The sequence below is a fragment of the Pholcus phalangioides genome, unplaced genomic scaffold (genome assembly GCF_987345545.1).
Source record: "Pholcus phalangioides strain wild (caught in Gottingen) unplaced genomic scaffold, Ppha-v1.0 ptg000004l_1, whole genome shotgun sequence".
Lineage (NCBI taxonomy): Eukaryota > Metazoa > Arthropoda > Arachnida > Araneae > Pholcidae > Pholcus > Pholcus phalangioides.
In genome coordinates, this window is record NW_028301597.1 from 9,958,714 (window position 1) to 9,971,065 (window position 12,352).

The window sequence follows — 12,352 nt, forward strand, 5'->3', positions numbered from 1 at the left end:
ACCTTAAAAAGGAGCCGCCTAATCCTTTTACATCTCCCAAAAACAAAAATCCATGAATACAATCAATGTTCTTCTTCAGGGAAAGCAAGGGGAGACAAAAATAGATTTTAAAAAATATGACGCGGCAAGGGATAGAGGTCTCAAGGGGACAAGCATTCTTGGTTTAATCTTAATGCTGATAGAGAAGGGACCATTGCAAGTGGTGGGGAACATACTATTCGCCTCCTATTACCGTGAACCTCCTCCCATTTTCAAAATGTCTGAATTTTTTTTTTTATTCAGTTGTTGCAACCATTCTTATCTCTTAGTAGAAAAGAGCTATTCTTTGGAATGGGGACACTAGTCAAAGTTGGATCTGTTTGGTCTCGCCCATTGTGAATCGAATTCCCTTAGGACAAAGCCACTTTTCGTCGTAGCTAGTCTACGAATGCCACACGTACACAAGAAACAGCTCCAGATGGTCGCCAATTGCTTTGTTAATGATTACATTGCGAATGGAATGAAGTATACCAAAGCTGGTTTCGCCAGAGTCGTTTTCAATGAGTACACTACGGGCAATACAAGTGTGGCCTTTATTATATTGAGGATGCCTTTTGGCAATATGAACGCGACGCCACAAACAATTGTAGAAGGGATTCAAGTTTTTTTTTCTTTTTTGAGACATTTATTTTTACAATATAGTCCCGTCATTATTATGAAGTCATCTCGAGGCCCCCCTGAACGTGAGGCCCCCGGGCCGTGCCCGGGTGGGCCCATGCGTTAAGACGGCCCTGGTGATATCTCTGGCAGCGTGTACACCTGCTGATTTCTGAACTGTGCGATGTATGTGAACTTGAAGATATGTTTCCAGGGGTTCTTGCGGTGGTTCTGCCATTCGGTATTGCTGTAACGTGTTTTTGCCGTTGTCTACTTGGAAATGCTTGATCTTCCTTATTATGTTGCCATTCGTAATTGTTGTTCATCGCTAGATTACTCATGTAACAGTTTATACGTTGTCTGCTGTTGTGTTTTCTGCTGTCGTTATGTATTCTGCTATGAAATGTTCGCTGATTTATTGTTGGTGTTTTTTTAAGATTGTGCTCGTAATGGCGATTCCCTTTGTGAGAACGTGGGGATGAATCAACTACTTCGAATTCTCGTGAATGTTCAGTTTCGTCTACTCTGGTCTTGCGATTTGCATACCTCATAGGCACATGTCCTCGAACTCGGTATTGCTCTGGGGGCGACCGTGCTAACTGCCTTGTTTCCGGCCATCTGTCAATGAGTTCATAGTCTGAATCGGCTTTGCTTGGGTCCCAAGATGTATTTTCTGATACTTTGAAATCATCATATGTTGCGTACCTGATAGGCGTAACTCCTCGTACACGGTATTGCAAACGGGGTGATCGTGTTGACTCTTTTTGCTTCGGCCATCTATCAATCAGTTCATATTCGGAGTCTGCTCTGCTTATGTCATGAGATGCATTTTCTGATACTTTGAAACCATCATATGTTGCATACCTGACAGGCGTAACTCCTTGTACACGGTATTGCAAACGGGGTGATTGTGCTGCTACTTTTTGCTTCAGCCATCTGTCAATCAGTTCATATTCTGAGTCTGCTCTGCTTATGTCATGAGATTTATTTTCTGACTCTTCAGAAGTATCATATATTTCGTATGTGGAAAGTACTCGCTTTCGTGAGCACGCTGGTGAATGTGGTGTCTCTCGCTGCATCTCCCATCCGTCGATTATTTCATATTCCTCATATGCCTCACTGTCAGATGTATTCTCAGATGAATAGTGTTCATCATTATACGAAGTAGACTTTTTAGGCATCGATTGGCCACTTTCATCTCTAGATCGTTTGAAGAATCGATTGCCACTGTTGATTATAGGATTATCATCATTGATTTCAGGATGTTGAATGACCTTCAGTTGCTCGATGTGATGTATCAGATCTTCAGTGAACTGGCTTTTCTTAGAGATGCTGTCGCTGCTTTCCGTTGGGATTACTGGAATATCCGTAGGAATATCCGTATTCGCAAATCCATCAATTTTTGAGGTCGCCTGTTCAACTAATGACAATGCAGAGAGAGCCAGGGATGCACTTTTTCCAGCCAATTCATCATTTGAACCAGATCCTACATCAGTTGAGCAGCTGATAGTCATGGCGGAAAAGTCTAGCATGGAGTTCTTACCCTTTTAGCATGACCGGGTTATATTTTTTATGTCTTGTTCTCTTAGACTTGCTCTTTCCTTTCTGCTCAGTCTTAGCCGACGTCAGTGTAGAAGAAGTACATTGTTTTGCTGTAGGTAAAGTCTGCGTGGCTTCTTGGTCATGTGCTTGCGTCGAATCTGAATGGTCACTCACATTAGATCGAAGTGTGTAGGCTTTTGGATAAATTGTGGCCATCACTTCTCTGAATAGGTTTGAAATCTGGAGTCTTATTACCTCTTGTGCTCTTACCGGTAATCGGTACCTTTTCTTTCCACCGCTGTTCTTCCAGGAGGCTCCAATAAACAACAAAAAGGCTTTAGTGGCATCAATATAAGTCATCAACAGGTTTTGTAGTTGTGGTCGTTCACCAAGGGGAATGCATGACCGAGATTTAATAGTGCTCTTGGTGAGTTGTGTCCATATAGCTTTTGCTGCATCATAAGCATACGGCCCCTTTTGTTGTGTTTCGTAATTGTCTATTTTTTTGGGGCTATGAGCATGTTCTCTACTTTCTTTACACACAACGTTGTTTAGTAGAGGTAATTCTGATTTGCCCGTAATCATTTTTTTCAAAGTCCTGAATTTCATTGCTTACGCAGCTCATTAACTGATAAAGAGTTTGGTTTTTTGTTGCTACTATTGACTGCTTTGTGATGAGGAATCTGAATATCAACACAGAAACCTGCTTTCCATTATAATAGTTAAAATATATATAAGAAATAGTTCGTCCTCCATAACAGTATTTGAAAAGGGCAAACTTTTAACAAAACCTTCGGCCAGACTATTTCAGATCAGCTGAAATTTTTAAAAGGCTTAAGAGAAGCGCGAGGCACAGAAAAGTTCCAAATGTGAGAATGAGAATAGACTATAAAAAAGAATAAGAGGAGCCTATTGAGTAATACTAAATTACTCATAGAAAATCTAGAATGACCTTATGCTAATGTTATGACTATGCACAGATCTATATCATACAAAATCGAAGAAACAATCATAAAATTGTTAATTTAACGACAATTTCTCATCACACCCTATAAAATACCGATCATCACACATGACTCTGTACAAAGATAAGCTTATTTTTAATCTAAATTTCTAATTTAAAGTCCAAATCTTCCAAAGCACAACGATCCAATGTCCACCGCGAAGCCCCGACCTCCCGGCTCGGGAAACCATTGATAACTTTTTAACCGATTATCGTACAGAGTCGAGCTTGGTATCTCTGGAAAGCTTGAATCGTCCTCCACTCCGCAGTTGTAAAAGTCCCACTAGTCAGCGCATCGATCCGCCATCAAAGTTTCCATAAACTGGAGCTCTTGTGAAAGACGTCTTGCTGGTTCAAGATCCATTGTTGTTGTTTACCAATAATAGCAGTTTCTCGAACACGGCTACAAAAATGATTACTGATTGCAGGGGTCGATATTTTCTCATCAAAAACTGACCCAAATATAAGCCGACCCCCCCCCCCCCCCCCTGGGGAACAAATTTTTTTACAAAAAAAACTCTGCTTATACAGGAACATATATGGTAATTCCATTATTTGGAATTACATAGCAAATTTTTGCTATACATTATTTGCATAAATTCCAACTTACGTGATAAATTATTGAAGGAAAACTAGTTTCTACTTCCACATCGAAAAAAAATATTTCTCGCCAATTTTTTTCTTGCTTCTAAAGAAACTGTCCAATCCTGCATCTAGGCAGTGAGGTCATCTTCACACAATATCCAATAGTGCAAGGGTGGAAAATAGAAATCTGGTTTTTGTAGCAGCATTTATCAGTTTTGTAAGACTTGTAATTTTTGTAACTTTTGTAATTTTAGCAATAAATAAAATACAGTTTTTATATACATATATGCAGTAGTGTACACAGAATTACTTTTTTACTTTGAAAAACAGCATTATCTCAGCTCAGAAGAAGGAGGAGTACCCCCACCCCCCAAAGCACAAAATACAGAGATTTCCTCAAGAATAAATATTTTTTTTTTTAATTTTGAAATCAGAAAAACATTTTGAGAGACTTCTTGATATTTATATATATTACATTCTCTAGAATATCAACAAGCGAGAGGCAATTTTAACAAATAGACAATTTAACATATGGTATTTAATATTTCAAAAACAATTTGAAAATGAGATGATTCAACTTATAAACTTGGTATGTATGTATGTTATATGTGTGTGTATATATAAAATCACCAATTAAAATAAAATCACCACTTGGAACACTCGCATTAGAAAAATAATTCTATTTATTGTTTTTGCAGAAAATGCAAGTCTTAAGTTGTGCTTTTGTTTAAGTTTGTACTTTTCAGTTTCAAATATTTTTAAACGGTTGATCTTGCTTCTTTTACCAGAATTTACCCATTTCATATTCAAAATGATAAGTTTCTTTTTGAGTTCGCTTTTGATCATTATCGCAGTTTGACTGAACATACTTTGAGATAACTTCTTTTGCTGGGTAATTCTTAGAGAATATTTATTAGAAATGCTAAGAAATTTAATAGCATGATAAAACTATAGACTTGGATTATTTTTAACTCAAACTATAGAAATAAAAAATGTAGAATGATTGAACTATTACAAATTTAATAGAATGATTCTATTTTCACAAAAAATTCAATCCGAGTACACATCTGTTTCTACTCCGTATTTTTCACTTATTTCATGACCAGTTTTTCATTTTGTTACTTTTCCAGAATTTTGTCATTTCTCCATGATTATACACACCCTGAATTTAATCACAACTCCTGATGGTGAAGACAGATTTGTCATTGCTGTTTTTCCAGAGTAATACGTTCTTCCACAAACTTGTCCATTCTGTTAAAAGGACACACAAATTTTTCATAGAAAACAGCCAGTCAGGGAAAATAGATGCAATTTAACAAATAATTAACATAAGGAACGAATAAATCAAAAGAGTCAACTTTGTCAGTTTGCTCTTGATCAACGTTTTTTAAGAAAAAATTTGTTTTCGCACAAGATGCAGAATTTAAGAATTTCGCCGATTTTGTAGCAAAATGTAGCAAACGGCCAGAAATTGTAGCAGACGTTGAAAATTGTAGATTTTTCACCCCTAAATACTGGCAGGAAATGGTGACCCGAAGGAAATTAGTCCAAAGGGACATGCCAACTTGGCGACTTTTTTCCGACGATAAGTGGCCAGTGCCGGCATACTGTGGTGTTCTGCGGTGCCGTTGGCTGCTGGGTTGTCATTCTAGAATGTTCTTTCTGTTAAAAAAATACAGCAAGATGGCACTAGTGGTTGTTTTCTATTGTTTCTAGCACGTCTTTTGAAACTTCCAACTGCCATTTTCAAACATGTTTTCATTCTTTTTTTTCTTCCAAATGACGTCACCTTACAGCCGTGGCGTTTTGAATGATTTGAAAAATCGTTGGAGATTAGTTCATTTTCTCTTCGTTCCGTATATATAATGTAGTGTGTGGGTCGGATTAATTATTGGATATCTCAGGTTGTACCTTTAATATTTTCCATTATTTATTCTTTTATACATACAGGATGCCCCTGTATCCTTTTTTTCTTATTTTATTTAAAAGAACCTGGATTCCTGGAAAGAATCCGGGTTTTAATTTATAATTATTTTTATTACTATAATAATGCTTGTGTTGGTTTTAGCAGGTTTATGCTTGCTTGAGCGTCAATAGCATCCCACAGCCTCATATGTTTATCAACCCAGAAATCATATTTATAATCCAGATCGTATTTGTTTTCATTCCTTCTGTGTTTCATGATATTTTTCATATTTTTTTCATTATTGTTTTCTATGCAGGTGATTTTTTTTTCCGGCGCCCGTAATGTGTCTAACGGCCTTGGCGACTTTTGATGGGGTCGTCGGACAAGTTTGGCGCTGAAAAAAAATGTCACAGAAAATTGCCAACCTAAGCTGTTCCGAAGCCAAATTTCCTCCCTGAAAAATTCCAAGGGCCTATCTTGGCACAGGTAAGGAATATTTCTTAAACACAAAACTATAAAAAAAACAACGAAGTTACACTCCAGTCGCTTATCTTGGCTAAATCCGAACAAAGAAATAAAAGGCTGTTTCTTTGACACCACGCGCGGAAGGCAGTGTTGCCAACAGTCAAAAAAATTTCCAACTAATCTTCAGGAAAAACAAACAACGAGAATCAATTTGAATCAGTATTCACATGACCATACGTCCCATATTTCCTATGACTCTTATTTTCAGATAGTTTAATAAACTACTCATCGGGCTTATACACTGAGCTATAAGTAAACTGGAGTGAAGACTTCCTATACAATAACACAGGTGTGCTCAAGCCGATGCAGAGGAATACAAAAGTGGGCAAGACAGGCAAAACATTGCTATTTCAGCATGTAAACAATGGGGGAAACTTCCATCTCGAGTGTTTTTTTCAGTTGTTTTCATATTATTTCATTAATATAATTGTCCATCTGCACATACACAAATGGTGATACTGCGTTCTGCCTATAATTGCTCCAACCGATGATGAAATTGAGGGAAGATGGAAATAAACTTCAGTTTCATAAGTAAGTGCACGTGTGGTTTTATGTTAAAAGATACAAATACAAATACAACGCCACAACAGGCAAAATGCCCAACGAGGTGGCTGATAAAAAGATGCCCATAAAAATATGGTTGTCATATGTTTCAAAAATACAGCAACCCAATTAAAAATGCAATTAACACAAATTACAAACAATATATACACATGATAAAATATTATACAATGCCCATAAAGAATACTTATGGTTGTCTTATTCTAAGAATGGATAGCTTCTCGATTTACCCCAACATGTTTATCGTATTTCTTTTTAAACGTGTCAATTGTGTTACAATTTACTACCTCCGGCGGTAAGCTATTCCATTTATTAACAACCCTATTGGAGAAAAATTCCCTGCGACACCATAACCTTGCATTGTCCCTCACCAATCGATACTGGTGTCCCCTTGTAAACGCAGTCGATTGGCGGTGTACTAAAAGTTCATGGTCCATCCTATCCATCCCATTGAAAATTTTGAACACTTCGATCATATCTCCTCGATACCTGCGTTCATCCAATGTAAACATATTCAAAAAATGAAGTCTTTCTTCATAACTCAAGCCCTGTGTGCCAATAAGGACACGCGTAGCTCTTCTCTGCACCCCTTCAACCAAGTCTATGTCCCTCTGTAGGTATGGTCTCCAAAACCTTACAGCATACTCCAGTCCAGGACGAACTAAGCCTCGAAAAAGCGGAAGAATGACTTTAGAAGAACGCGAAGAGACCTTTTTGAAAATGAGACCAAGCATTCTATTCGATTTTTTGACAACCGCTGAACAATGTTCAGAAAACTTAAGTCGCTCGTCAATGAGAATTCCCAAATCGGTGACTCTAGTTGCATCCGGGATAGTGACACCATTCAACTCGTAAGAGAACCGTGGGTTGTTCGAACCAAAATGAGCGACCATGCACTTATCTACGCTAAACGTCATGCTCCATTCATTTGCCCATGCTGCAATCTTGTTTAAGTTGGTCTGGAGCAACTCCCTATCGCTTTCATTTCCGATTACCCCCATTAGCTTCACATCATCTGCGAATTTGCTAGTAATTCCATCGATACCCTGATCGAGTTTGTCGATAAAAAGTGAAAAAAGTATGGGGCCAAGGACACCTCCCTGAGGAACTCCACTTGTGACGTCTGTCCAACCAGAGAATTCCCCGTTCACCATAACTCGTTGCGACCTATCTCTTAACCACGATTCTATCCAATTCAGCAAGTTTCCCCCTATTCCAATCTCGTGTAAACGCTTCAAGAGTTTGCCATGTTGGACCCGATCGAATGCCTTCTGGAAATCAAGGTAACCAACGTCGACATTTTTGCTCTTACCCAAAGCCTTAGTCACGTAATCATAGAAGCAAAGGAGGTTAGTTACACATGACTTCCCCTTCCTGAACCCATGCTGATTATCCGACAATACATTATTCTCGTCTATCCACTTCACAAACTGCCTTTTGATGATAATTTCCAAAATTTTCGAGAGGGAGCTCGTCAAACTCACTGGACGATAATTAGACACCACTTCTCTACTACCCTTCTTAAATATCGGAACAACGTTAGCCAGTTTCCAATCTCTCGGGACGATACCCTCAGCAACACTACTCCTGTATATCTGTGCGACTGGCCCCAACAATTTATTAGCACCTTCCCTGAGAACCCTGGGATAGATATCATCTGGTCCCGGTGCTTTGCTTGCACATACATTTCTTAGAAGATTTAGGACCTCCACGTCTTCCACTTGAATATCGTTGAGCGTTTTATTACCCCATGCAACACCCGTATATCGAATATCATTATCACCATTAAAAACCGACGCGAAAAAGTCATTGAAAGCACTACACATGCCTACATTGCTCTCTACTTTTGAGCCTCCTATCGAGAGGGGGCCAACTGTCCCCTTACATCCATTATTGACGTATCGAAAAAATGATTTTGGGTCAGAGCCAATGTTATCTGCCAACCTAGATTCAACTTGCTTTTTACTATCCCTTATCGCTTTCTTCAACAGTCTTCTTTTATCAGTAAACAATGATAGGTCACCTCGTCCACTTTTATACTCTCTGAATGCTCTTTTCTTTTCAAGATAAAGGTTCCGCACGCTATCCGTGAACCATAGAGGGTGTGATGTACAAACACGCTTTTTTCGAACAAAGGGTATGACGTCGTGCAAAACAGAGGACAGCTTCGTACTAAATTCTTCCCATTGACTTACCACCCCTACTGATTCCAACCGGTCTTTGAAAACTTCCGCTAACCTTCTTCGCAAAACATCAAAGTTAGTTCTCCGAAAACAAGGAACCAGTCTTTTGTTATCAACCTCACCCGAGGAAAAGTTACAGTGAAATCTGACGATACGATGATCACTGGAAGAAAACTCTTCCCCCACCGAAACATGTTCAACTAGATCCTCAGAACTAGTAAGAACTAAATCCAAAATAGCAGTACCCCTAGTGGCTTCTGATACATGCTGATACAAAAAATTTTCGAGCACCAACTTAAGAAAGTCTCTTTCATACTGATTTGCATTCATTTTTATACTACAATTGTAAAATTAAATGCATGTAGTTTTCATTTCCCGTTGAATTTCTGTTTAATGAGCATAATTCAAAATAACAAATTAATATTGCATGAATTTTAAACTTCAAAAATATTTTTTGAAATTGTGTAAAAATTGCTTATTACTGTTGGGGTTAGAATTTTTATTACAGAAATACTGACGAAATATGCTTCATTAAAAATTGCATTTATGTCCGAAAAAAACTGATAATGCCTTAAAGAACTAAAATTATCCAGTGTAAATATCAAACAAACAGTATTAAAATGCAATTAATACTATTTACATCATCAGTTTTTGCTAAATATGAAAAGCAAAATATGCAAAATCATAAATGTAATCATCAAAGTGTTATAATTATTTTCATAATATCAAATTATATTATTAATGTATTATAATTATCAAACAATTATCATTGTTAAGCTACTATTATGAACAATGATTGATTCTATTGCTTTCTTGAAGCCTGGTTAATGAATATATATATTTTTTTTAAATAAAGGTTTCCCTCTTCGAAACCCAGAAGTTCTTAAACAATGGGTGGAAGCTGTGAAAGGAAGGTCTTGACATCCTGCTAAAACATTTGTTATTTGTGCTGAGAATTTCGCAGCTGACAGCTATAACTCCTCTTCTCAACGCTATTTGAAAGAACATGCTGTTCCTACTATATTCAATTTTCCACATCACCCTCAACCTTTGCAGGAGCGGCGCTGATAACTTATTAAACCCCCTCCACTGGTAAGATATTAAGTTATTTTTCCTTGTTTGAGTGGTTTCAAATTTTAAGTACAATCGGTCCCACTTAAATGGTTATCAACAGTTCTGGCACATAATATTTGATTAACCAGTGTATTCAATTATGCGGCGAACAGTCAAATTGCTATTGTGCACCATAGTACACAGCTTTTATATTGCAAATATATATATATATATAGTTATAAATATTTATATAATTTTCAAAATCTTGGCAACTTCTGTTTTTCGCGTAAAAATTAGAAAACTTTATTTGCAAACTATAATGGAAAATTACAGTAAAACCTAGCAGCGGCCACTAACAGGACCATTCAAAATAAATTAAGCCTTCTTTCCAGGGCATTTTTATGTTCAGTCTGATAGCTGAAGACATTCTTGTGAAAAGAAGATTGACACATCCCTCCCAAAAAATTTGTCCTGGATATTTCTATTCATTTGTTATTTGCGAGGTCCATTTTTTGTATTGAACCATGCCTTGAAGTAGGGAGTGCCACATAAACAAATCTTTTCTAGTAATTGGACAGCTTGCGTATTAGTGTTAACAGCATGTCTTATGTTGTCCCCCTCTAATCTGTAAGATTTTTTCCCCCTCTCCACTGCCTTCAACACCTATCTAGCATTTATACCCACGAATAGAAAGAGAGCAGTCTTTCTTTCTGAATGGATGACTGCCATGAAAATCAACTTGAATTTTTTTATTTTTAATTTTTCTCATTGTGCTAAGCATATTTTTTCAACTCCGTGTTAAGTGATCGTTCGGAAATAGTTGATCGGAGGTTACTTGTAATGTTAAGTCTGAGACAGAATCCTTTGGTTTCAACAAAATATCGCAGTAGTTTGGAGGCGGCCATTAGAAGAGGTTTATATATGATGAATCAGATGTTCAAAATGAATTTGAAGCAGCTGCTACAACATTATCAGAACTGGCTACAGTCACTTTGTCAAGGGAGGATTGCCCTAATTTTCCAGGTCAGATCAGTTCTGAAGTGCCGAAGTCAGATAGTCCCACTAAAGCTGAACTGAGGCGCGAAATAAAACTGCTCCAAAAAAGATTGAAATGGAGGGACAAAAAATATCAGATCTTACATCAATGTTAGCAATGGTGCAAAAAATATGTGGAATGCCCATGCAAACTGTTACCTTGTTAAAAGACACTTTTGGAGTTGTCCCATTTGAACTCCTGGTATATCAGCTGAGAAATAAAAATGTGAAACCGAGTAGGAGACAATACACATTGTGTATGAAAGAATTTGCACTTACTTAATATTTTTATTCTCCTCGTTCATATAATTATATATATATTTGTGAAAAAGTTTACCCTTCCCCACCCAGTGATGCTGAGATCATGGGTGAACTCTACCGAATGTTACCCAGGTTTCATAAGCGAAGCTTTCTCATATGTTGAAAACGTTACAGCACAAGGAAGCACACCCCTGGATTGTGCTCTAATAATTGACTGTATATTAGGATAGGTCCTGTAAGATTCGATTTGTGTGACTTACGTGTTCTTCCATGTCAAATTCCCAATTAATGAATACACAATGCCCTGCTTTCTTCATGGTGGCACGTCTGGCCCCCCTTGAGGTTCGATTGCATAATTGTGAAAATGCCAATTTAATGCAGTTTTTTGGATAGTTTCAATTTCATTTAAATTCTAATGTATCGCCTGTGAAATATCTTTCATTGAAATTTTGGGCCACCACCTGGTCATCTTCCTTAATGTGTTGATTACTGCAGAGCTATGTATACAATAATTATTACAAAGGCCTTAATTAGAGGAAAAAGTGTTAGTTTCTGGTACCCTTGCAATGTGAGAAAACATGGCAGTTGTAGTCATTATGAAAATAAATCTAATGAAAATGTTACAGAATTTCTTATACGCTGTGAATAATTGCATATGTTGGAGGGGGGAAAATACCTTCAAATTTAGAGTTAGTCTGTATAAAATACTAGACAAAGGTTTGCATTGTAACTAAGTAATTATTTAATAGCGAACATATGAGTGCTCTTGTGAATTGTGATTTTAATATTACAAATTATTCTCTGTGGACCTGTTTGTAAATTGTTTATTGGAAAAAACTTAAATGTGCACAGTTGTAGTACATATAATGTTTGGAGATTATATGTACTCTAATTTTTATTTCATTTCTTGCATTGAAAGTTCTTTTTCAGCAGTTAATTCGCGGAAATATTCACTGCTATGAATTTTCAAAGTGGAAGCCTTCACCAAAACCACCTTCACCAGGATTACGTGTATGTGCATGGAGAAAATCTTCCTCTATATAGGCAAATCGCTTATGATTG

The 12,352-nt window shown here is 37.2% G+C and overlaps 1 protein-coding gene across 6 annotated transcripts in view; it reads right to left on the bottom strand.

Moving 5' to 3' along the window:
- The window catches only part of LOC149086522 (uncharacterized), a 211,156-nt gene that overhangs the window by 146,758 nt on the left and 52,046 nt on the right, over nt 1–12,352 (bottom strand). The window lies entirely within an intron of this gene.